Raw genomic sequence first — 10,604 nt, 5'->3', positions numbered from 1 at the left:
ACTAGCTGATAGGGGGCAGCAATAGTGATCTTCCATGAACGTGATACGCAAGTAAAGAGCTGGAGTAGCTTCAATGGTGAGGTTGGTCTTCTTGCAGAATGCTGTCCAGGAAAATCCTTAGAAGAAGAAGAAGAAAAGAGAAGAGGAGACGATGAGACGAAGGATGGAATGATGGTGAGTGGTACTGTGCTTGGTTGTGGATGTTGGAGAGAGGATTCTAGGAGGGAGGAATCCGTTCTTAAAAAGAAAAACAAGGGAAAAACAAAAGAGAGCATGAGAGATGGAGAGAAAATCGAGAGAGAGAGAGAGAGAGTCTGAGAGGGAGTGAGTGGATTTCTTCTTTTTTTTATTATTTTATCTAAAAAAGAAAGAAAGAGAGATATAGATGTGGAGAGATGAGAGAGAAAAGTAAGAAATAAGAAAGAAATCAGAATTGATGCAAGGGTTAGAGAGAGATGGGAGACAGAAAATAGGGAAGAGACAGCTTTTAGGAAGGAGAGAGATTTAGGAGATGGGAAAGAGAGATTATAGGGGACCATTTAGGAGAGAGCCGTGTAGGGGTTTTTGGGGAGAGAGGATTTAGGAAAGATAGAATTGCGAATGGATTTGGGAGATATGGAAGGGAGAATGGGCAGCATGAAAAACGTGGGGGAGAGGAGAGGATTTGAGAGAGATTTTAGGAAGAATGGGAGAGAGAGACATGTGGAGGGAGTTAGAGGATAGATAGGAAAGAGAGATTTAAGAGAGTTGGGGAAACCGTGGGGAGAGAGAGAGATGGTGAGAGAGATATTAGTAGAGGGATTTTAGGAGAGAGAAGAAATAGAGATGGGAGAGAGAATCGTGGAGGACTTAGGAGATATGGGAGAGAGAATGGGCAGCATGTGAGAGAAGAAAGAGAAACGTGGGGGATAGGAGTTCGGAATTAGAGAGGAAATAGGAGAGAGATACTTGGAGAGAAATTCTAGGAAAGGGGGAAAGCCGCGGCTGGCCTTTTGCACACAACCTATTCTCCAAATGTAATTCCCTATATGCCCCTTTTCTAACAATTTTTGCTTTTCCTCTTTTGCCCTTGCACATAAGTTATGGGTCCATATGAATACATTAGAGCACCAATCTTCTAAACTAACTCAACTTCGTCCGTTTGGCATCAAATACGCGCAAGTCCAATAACGCCCTGCAATCACAATTAAATAGCAAAATAAAATTAATTAAATCAAATATATTAAATTAAAACCAACAATTAAATAGAAATTCAATGCATAATTACATCCCGATCAGCCTCTTACTCATCGGGGCCTAGCAGTTGCCCCGACGACCGGGTATAGGTTGTGTGCTTTAGCGCCATCTATTTTTAGGGGCTCGTTGATTCGGCAGGTGAGTTATTACACACTCCTTAGCGGATTTCGACTTCCATGACCACCGTCCTACTGTCTTAATTGATCAACACCCTTTGTGGGTTCTAGGTTAGCATGCAATCTGGCACCATAACCCGGCTTTCGGTTCATCCTGCATCGCCAATTTTGCTTACCAAAAATGGCCCACCTGGAGCCCTTGATTCTATGGCACGGCTCAATGAAGCAGTCGCACCGTCCTTCCTATTTAAAGTTTGAGAATAGGTTGAGGGCATTGAGCCATCGTTGCCTCTAATCATTGGCTTTATCCGATAGAACTCGCCCACGGGCTCCAACTATCCTGAGGGAAACTTCGAAGGGAACCAACTACTAGACGGTTCGATTAGTCTTTCGCCCCTATACCCAAGTCAGAAGAATGATTTGCACGTCAGTATCGCTGCAGGCATCCACCAGAGTTTCCTCTGGCTTCACCCCACTCAAGCATAATTCACCATCTTTCGGGTCCCAGCAGGTATGCTCTCACTCGAACCCTTCTCAAAAGATCAAGGTCGGTCGGCGGTGCAACCCACAGGGGGATCCCACCAGTCAGCTTCCTTGTACCTTACGGGTTTACTTGCCCGTTGACTTGCACACATGTCAGACTCCTTGGTCCGTGTTTCAAAACGGGTTGAATGGGGAGCCCGACAGGTCAATAACCGGATCATGCAGTTGCCTAGTGGCACGCCATGAAGGCGTACGCTGCCTACCACAATCGCGGCGACGACGTCTCCTTAGGCATAATGTGACAACCCACGCTTGGGGCACTACCATAATCCGCATTGGTCCATGCCTCGAGTTGAGTGGCGGACCGGCTATACACCGTTCCACATCCGACTGAGGCGCATCACCGGGCCCCATCTGCTTCCCTCCTGATAATTTCAAGCATTCTTTGACTCTCTTTTCAAAGTCCTTTTCGTCTTTCCCTCATGGTACTTGTTCGCTATCGGTCTCTTGCCCATATTTAGCCTTGGACAAAATTTATTGCCTGATTGGGCTGCATTCCCAAATAATCCGACTCGTCGATAGAGCCTCATGGTGCGACAGAGTCTAGGCACAACGGGGCTCTCACCCTCTCCAGTGCCCCCGTCCAGGGGACTTGGGCCCGGTCCACCACTGTGGACGCTTCTATAGACTACAATTCGAAAGACAAAGCCATCCAATTCTCAAGCTGGGCTCTTCCTGGTTCGCTCGCCGTTACTAGGGGAATCTACGTAAGTTTCTTCTCCTCCACTTATTGATATGCTTAAACTCAGCAGGTAGCCCCACCTGACCTGGGGTTGCGGTCGAAGCATGTCGCGAGACAATGCATGATTAGGGTTACTAGAGACCAAGGTAGGCAGAGTGCACACGACGTCCGAACTAATGGCGAAGTGGCTTCAACCACCACTCAATGTGATGCTCGCCACATGGGGGGCCTTTCCTTTGGGCCAACCATACTAAAAAATGGGGCATGGGGGCCAAACTCCGCACCATAAGGGAAACAAAGGGTGGGCGATGAGATACGTGACGCCCAGGCAAGCGTGCCCTCAGCTTGATGGCCTAGGGTGCAACTTGCGTTCAAAGACTCGATGGTTCATGGGATTCTACAATTCACACCAAGTATCGCATTTTGCTACGTTCTTCATCGATGCGAGAGCTGAGATATCCGTTACCGATAGTCATTCGTGAGATTTGGATTCAAGACAACGCACACCACACTGAAGGTACGGTGGCACACCCATTCCATTATGAATTCCTTGGCACCAATCGCATCGGTTGTTATGTTTGGGTCAATGCCACGGATACCTGCGGACCGACCTTGCATGGGTAAGGGAGGAAGGGGCTCACACCCCACACCCTTCCCCTAGATCATGATGCAACATGTTCATTGGTCTAGCTACTGGGTAGGTATCGACAATGATCCTTCTACAGGTTCCCCTATGGAAACCTTGTTATGACTTCTCCTTCCTCTAAATGATAATGTTTAGTGGACTTCTCGTGAGGCCCACATCACTGCGATCCGAACACTTCACCTAACCATTCAATCGGTGGGAGCGATGGGCAGTGTGCACAAAGGGTAGGGACGTAGTCAATGCGAGCTGATGACTCGCACTTACTAGGAATTCATCGTTGAAGACCAACAATTGCAATGATCTATCCCATCACAATGAAATTTTTAAAGATTACCAGGCCTGTCAGCTAAGGCTATAGAAACGTTGAATACATCAGTGTAGCGCGCATGCGGCTCAGAACATCTAAGGGCATCACATACCTATTATTGCCTCAAACTTTCGTGGCCTAATCGGCCATAGTCCCTCTAAGAAGCTGGCCATGGAGGGTACCTCCACATAGCTAGTTAGCAAGCTGAGGTCTTGTTCGTTAACGGAATTAACCAGACAAATCGCTCCACCAACTAAGAACGGTCATGCACCACCACCCATAGAATCAAGAAGGAGCTTTTAGTCTGTCAATCCTTATTATGTCAGGACCTGGTAAGTTTCCCCATGTTGAGTCAAATTAAGCCGCAGGCTCCACTCCTGGTGGTGCCCTTCTGTCAATTCCTTTAAGTTTCAGCCTTATGACCATACTCCCCCCGGAACCCAAAAACTTTGATTTCTCATAAGGTCCCGATGGAGTCCTAAAAGCAACATTTGTCGATCCTTGGTTGGCATCTTTTATGGTTGAGACTAGGATAGTATCTGATCGTCTTTGAGCCCCCAACTTTCGTTCTTGATTAATGAAAACATCCTTGGAAAATGCTTTCGTAGTGGTTCATGTTTCATAAATCCAAGAATTTCATCTCTGACTATTAAATACGAATGCCCCCGACTGTCCCTATTTTTGTGAAGTTCAAACACCTACACCTCCGAATCCAGTTGAACAGACATCCTTGGAAACCACCCACCCTTGTAACCATTCCTACCCTGCTATTCCAACAATTAGCATGATGGTTGGAACCACTGCCATGGCTAGAACCACTGCTATTGCGAATGATGTCTTGCACTCACACGATGGATGGGACCACTGCCATCCTCAATTTGGATTTTGGATTAAAACTATTCTCACTCTTAGCTTATATTCTGAGAATTATTTTTGATATCTTAAGAATTTCAAGTACCAATAATTCTACTTAGCTTATACTGAGACAAATTGCAGTAATGTGAATGCTTCTTAGATAGAGATTACTTCACTGGTTGGGTCTGGACAAGGATGAAAGAACTGAGGATCAAACATCAAAGCAATAATCTGAGAAGAAATGGTTTGTTGTTAATAAGAAATTTACAGCTGAGACTCTACATTGGTTACCAATAAAAGATCTCATAACCTGTGAAGGGATCAGAATCGACAGAGAAATCTAAAATCAAATTAGAAATCAGGTGTAAAGAAGTGAGGTCAGTGAAGGATTACTCAATTGACTTTAATAAATAAACTGAAGAAGGAATTGTTGATCATACTAGCAAAATGATATAGTCCAGAAACTGACCTTCATAATTGAAGAAGAAGAAGAAGAGAAGAAAAGGTAGTAGATATGTTAGGCTTCACCCAACTGTGGAGAAGGAATCAACCAAGGTTTTTTTGATAATTAAAGAATAAGAAAAGAATAAAAGGTAGCAGATATGTTAGGCGTCCACAATTGCTCTTACCTTTATTTTTTTGGGTGAATAAAGAATTTGTTACCAAAAGGAGATAGAGATACAAGGAGCCCCCATAAAAGGGGAAAGGAGAAAAAAAAAACAAACCATTACAGGAGGACAATACACAGCAAATCGAAACCCAATCATAGTTTTTAGTTTGGGCCCTTTTAGTTTTTATTGTTATTACCAAACACCCAATTATCAAGGGAAAAACTAGCTTCCACCATCCTTAACCAGACAAACCATGAAAGCTAAAACACAATCACAACAAACAAAGCCAAAATCAATAAACCCCAAAGTCCACATGAAGGTTGGCATTTAACTATCATAGCCAGTTCACACTCACCAATCCTATTGGGAATAAACCCGATGCGCAGCGGAATTTGGATCGGGTCAATACTTGTAGTTCATGATCAAGAGTAGGGAAGAAACAATTTCAAAATAACATTCATGGTTACCTTAGAGTCGTAAGTGAAACTCCTCCTATAGATAATAGGTCTTCCAACTTGTGCAAACTTGGAGATTGAAAAATTGTTCAACACTTTGAAGCTTGATCAATCCTTGCAACCTTTTAGAAGAACACACAAATCACCAAAGCCTCTTGAGTTTTGTAACTCAAGTCTCACACACACTACTACAAGAGAGGGGAGAGAGAGAAATCGTGGGAGGGGGAGAGAGCACTGCCAAAATCGTGGGAGGCTCCTCCCCCTCCCTCTTTTATAGTTTTGGAGATCCTTGGGTCTCAAGTAATCTCCTTCCATCTTGGCCTTGGCTCAATCTTCCATTTTGGTGTTTTGTGAATCTTCTAATTTTTGCAACTCCAATTTGCTACTAGAGTGAAGACATAGAATCTCAAAAGGGATACAATCTTTCTAAATTATGGTTCATGAGATATTCTCATAATATCTAATTCAACCATAAATATTTTACTCTCCCATATATTGTCATGTGTCCAATAAACTCTTTTATTGCACATGAGTCCTTTCCTAATATCCCATAGTGAATTATAGGGTATGTACTTTAACGCTACTTATCCCCAATTCATTATGTACGTTGATCGAGAGAATATGTGATTGCGATCGGAAGGCCATAAAACTTCGAAATAAAATTCAATATATTATATATTAATTTTATATTGAAAATAAATTTACAAAATATTTTGAATAAACACTGGATCTAGATTTCTGTCCGACCAATCACCTACTTTCTCTCTCCTAGATATTCCCCGTAAACAGGCAGTGGATTCCATGTTGATAAACCCTTTGCGTACAATGTAAGATCATGAATCTAGTGTATCAATTTATAGTCTGATTGGACATCAACCATTGGCTTACCAAAATCCGTAATGCCACACTGCAATAAATGGAATCTTCTCAGGTCAAAGGGCCATCGAGTGGCGGGTAAGTCTATCACACACACAACCAGTAGCAATACATAAGATATACGTACCAAATTCTCATCTATACACGTTCTCGACGTGTACCCACATCCATGCATCGAAATCTCCATTTCTTGTGACATGCGATATGGAAACCATATAAATAGGATGTCCAGTCTCGTTCCCAGTTCAGACAAGTTTTAAGTAAATACCTATGGAACATTCTTATAAGCCCAAATAAAATAATAAAGTATAAAAATTAAATTCAATAATTTAATAATTCGGGTTTGATGGACACACAATTCCAACAATCTCCCACTTATACATCAAAGCCAATTGCCAACAAAAGTTACAACCATGCTCTCAATATGTCTTTCAAACACTATAGGAGCTAATCCTTTTGTCATGGCATCTGACACATTGTTAGTAGTGCCAACTTTGAAAACAGCTACATCACCTTGCTGGATTATCTCTCTAATCAGGTGATACTTCCGTTGCACATGTTTGTTCCTTTGATGAGCCCTAGGTTCCTTAGACTATGCAATCGCCCCCGTGTTATCACACAATAAAGGTATGGGGTTCTTGACTAACTCTGGAACAACCTCCAAGTAGGTAAGGAAGAAATTTCTTGAGCCAGACACCTTCCTTGGCTGCATCACCAGCTACCAGGTACTCTGCCTTGGTAGTAGAATCGGCTATAGATTTCTATTTGGCGCTTCTCCACATAATCGCTCCACCACCCATAAGGTAAACCATACAGGATGTAGACTTTCTATCATCCTTGTCAGTTTGGAAATCTAAATTCGTATATCCAACTACTGACAACTCATCACGCCCATACACTAGAAAATAATCTTTGGTCTTTCTCAAATACTTGAGAATATTCTTGACCCTAGTCCAATGCTCTTTTCTTGGATTGGATTGAAATCGACTCACTATCCCTACAGCATAGCAGATATCTGGCCTTGTACACAACATAGCGTACATCAGACTTCCCACTACAGAGGCATAGGGAACTCTCTTCATCTCTTCAATGTCCTCTAAAGTCTTGGGGCATTGAGATTTGGAAAGTGAAATTCCATGGTGGAAAGGAACATTTCCTTTCTTGGAATTTTTCATGTTAAACCTTGTCAATATCTTTTCTATGTATGTGGAGTGTGACAAGCCTAGCATCCTTTTCTGTCGATCTCTAATAAGCTTGATCCCAAGGATATAGCTAGCTTCACCCAAGTCCTTCATCAAAAAAGTGGTGGACAACCACACCTTTATGGATGAAAGAACCCCAACATCGTTTCCTATTAGTAAAATGTCATCTACGTACAATACGAGAAAACAAATCGCACTCCCACTAAACTTCTTGTAAACACAGGGTTCATCCATGTTCTGTTCAAAGCCAAACAATTTGACTGCTTGATCAAAATGGATGTTCCAACTCCTGGAAGCTTGCTTGAGTCCATAAATGGATCTCAACAACTTGCACACTTTGTTCTCTTCACCTTTTGAAGTGAACCCCTCTGGCTGTTGCATGTAGATTTCTTCATCAAGAAATCCATATAGAAATGTAGTTTGCATATCCATCTACCAGATTTCATAATTGTAGTGTGCGGCTATTGCCAACAAAATCCTGATGGATTTCATCATAGCTACTGGCGAAAAGGTCTCCTCATAGTCTATACCTTCTTGTTGAGTATAACCTTTTGCTACCAGTCTTGCCTTGAATCTCTCAACCTTTCCATCTATGCCTCTCTTCCTCTTGAAGATCCACTTACATCCAATGGGCTTTATGCCTTCTAGTGGATTCTCTAGAGCCCAGACATTATTGGAATACATTGAGTCAATTTCAGAGCGCATGGCTTCCTCCCATTTGGTTGCATCTACATCTTGAAGAGCTTGTTTATATGTATACGGATCATTATCTGATTTAGTGGTAACCATGTATAATTCTTCTACGGTCTTAGCTTCTTCAGTAAGAAATGTATAACATGTGGGTGGTCTTATGGTCCTCCCACTATGTCTCGGATCCTGAACTATATCAGGTTCGATGGGGTCGATAGTTGGTTCAATTGATGGATTAGGCATTTCAAGTATAGAAGACATCTCTTCTATGACAACAGAATCGCTTCTCTTGGCAATCAGATCGTCTTCAATGAAAGTAACATGCTTACTAACAATGACTTTCTGATTTGCAGGATCAAAGAAATTGTAACCTATTGTGCCTTTTGGGTATCCCAAGAATAAGCATCTAAAAGAATGTGGCTCCAACTTACTATCTGTTTGTTGCTGGCGTACATACGCAGGCCAACCCCAAACCCTTAAGTGTTTTACGCTAGGCTTGCACCCATACCATAATTCAAATGGGGTTTTGGGTACAGTTTTAGTAGGAACCCTATTCAGTATATAGATCGCAGTCTCTAGGGCATACCCCCAGAAGGATAAGGGTAACTTACTAAAGGTGAGCATGGTTTGAACCATGTCTAACAGAGTCCGGTTGTGTCTCTCAGATACACCATTTTGTTGAGGTGTACTAGGATTTGATAGTTGTGACACAATCCCCTCGGTCATGAGATATGCTTTGAATTCGTCTGACAAATATTCCCCTCCTCCATCTGATCGAATGGACTTGATGCGTTTTTCTAACTGTTTTTCAACCTCAACCTGAAACTCCTTGAACTTTTCAAAAGTCTCTGATTTCTTACGCATTAAGTAGATATTACCGTATCTAGAATAGTCATCGGTGAATGTCACAAAGTACTCATAACCATACCTAGCTTGGATGTTAATGGGCCCACACACGTCGGTGTGAATTAATTCCAACAAACCGTCGGCTCTCCTGCCTTTATTGGGAAAGGGCTTCTTGGTCATATTTCCTTATAGGCATGATTCACAGGTTGGGAATGGTTTGACCTTTAGGCTTTCTAATGGCCCATCCTTCACCAGCCTGTTAATCCTATCTACATTAATGTGATCTAATCTGAGATGCCATAGGTAAGTAGAACCCATTGGAGCTCTCTTTCGCTTCAAATCGATATTTGAAACCTTATTCGTTATCAAGGGTTGTTTTAGAAAATACAAACCATTTTGTAAAAATCCAGAAGCAACAAAGATATTATTATAACGAATTGAAAGTCTAGTACCTAAAGTAAATACATAACCATTTGAAACTAACTTTGAAACGGAAATAATATTCCTTTTAAAAGAAGGAACATAGTATCAATTATTTAAAACTAAAGATGCATAATCAAATTCTATGCTATAAGTTCTGACTGCCAACGCCTTGGCCTTTGCTCCAGTGCCCATCTTGAAACACACTTCATTACTGTCCAGTCTTTTTGTCTCCTTGAACCCCTGCAATATATTGCAGACATGGACGGTAGATCCGGTATCCACAAGCCATGAGTTAGATGGTCCAATAGACATATTAGTTTCGAAAAGGACAAAAACATTTAAATTACCTTCTGAAGGGGTATCCTTGTCGTCCGACTTCTTTTTTAAGGAAGCCAAGTATGCACGGCAGTTACGTTTCCAATGCCCCTCTTTCCCACAAAAGAGACACTTTCCTTCCTTGGGAGATTTCTTCTTCTAAATTTTCCCGCTTTTTCCTTTATGGGTCTTACCCTTCTTTTTCTTTCCTTTGTTCTTAGAAGAACTTTCTTTCACCTCGGTGAGGTGCACTTCTGCCTTTTCCTTTTTAATCGCTCTCTCGGCTTTGTGTAATATATTACCTAGCTCGGTCAACTGAACATCTAACTTATTCATATTAAAGTTGAAAATAAAGAAGCTGAATGAGTCGGGGAGAGATTTAAAAATGACATTCCTCTTATACGTCAAGGTGAACTTTTCAGAACCTAAACCCTCCAATTGTTCGAACAAGTTTTGAATTTTCATCATGTGGTCCAAGACCGGAGTTCCAGGTTCCATCTTGAGACTGTGGATCTTATCCACCAGCTCGTACTCTATGTGGGTGTCTTGTTGGCTATACAACTCTTTGATCTTAGCCATCATGTCACCCGTAGAAGATATTACCTTGACAAACTCGACAATCGATTTGTCAATGGAATTCAAAATGTACAGTTGGGTCTTTTAATCCCTTTGATGGTAGGATTTGAAGATGTCCACCCTTTCCTTTAGTTGTTCTGCGGTAAATTTAGTAATACCCTCAGTTCCATCCATGTCAGCAGACAGTATAGTGGGAGACTCTTCTGTTAGGACAGAGTCAAGTCC

The 10,604-nt window shown here is 41.9% G+C and overlaps 1 non-coding gene across 1 annotated transcript; it reads right to left on the bottom strand.

Moving 5' to 3' along the window:
- Positions 1-2,895: 2,895 nt before the first annotated feature.
- LOC122641221 lies at positions 2,896-3,051 on the bottom strand. Its single transcript, XR_006329869.1, has one exon. It is a non-coding gene; the product is annotated as a 5.8S ribosomal RNA (ribosomal RNA).
- Between the last annotated feature and the right edge of the window lie 7,553 nt (positions 3,052-10,604).

The sequence above is a fragment of the Telopea speciosissima genome, chromosome 9, assembly GCF_018873765.1.
Source record: "Telopea speciosissima isolate NSW1024214 ecotype Mountain lineage chromosome 9, Tspe_v1, whole genome shotgun sequence".
NCBI classification, from domain to species: Eukaryota; Viridiplantae; Streptophyta; class Magnoliopsida; order Proteales; family Proteaceae; genus Telopea; species Telopea speciosissima.
Note: the sequence above shows the minus strand (reverse complement) of the source record. Positions and strands in the feature narration are given on the sequence as shown.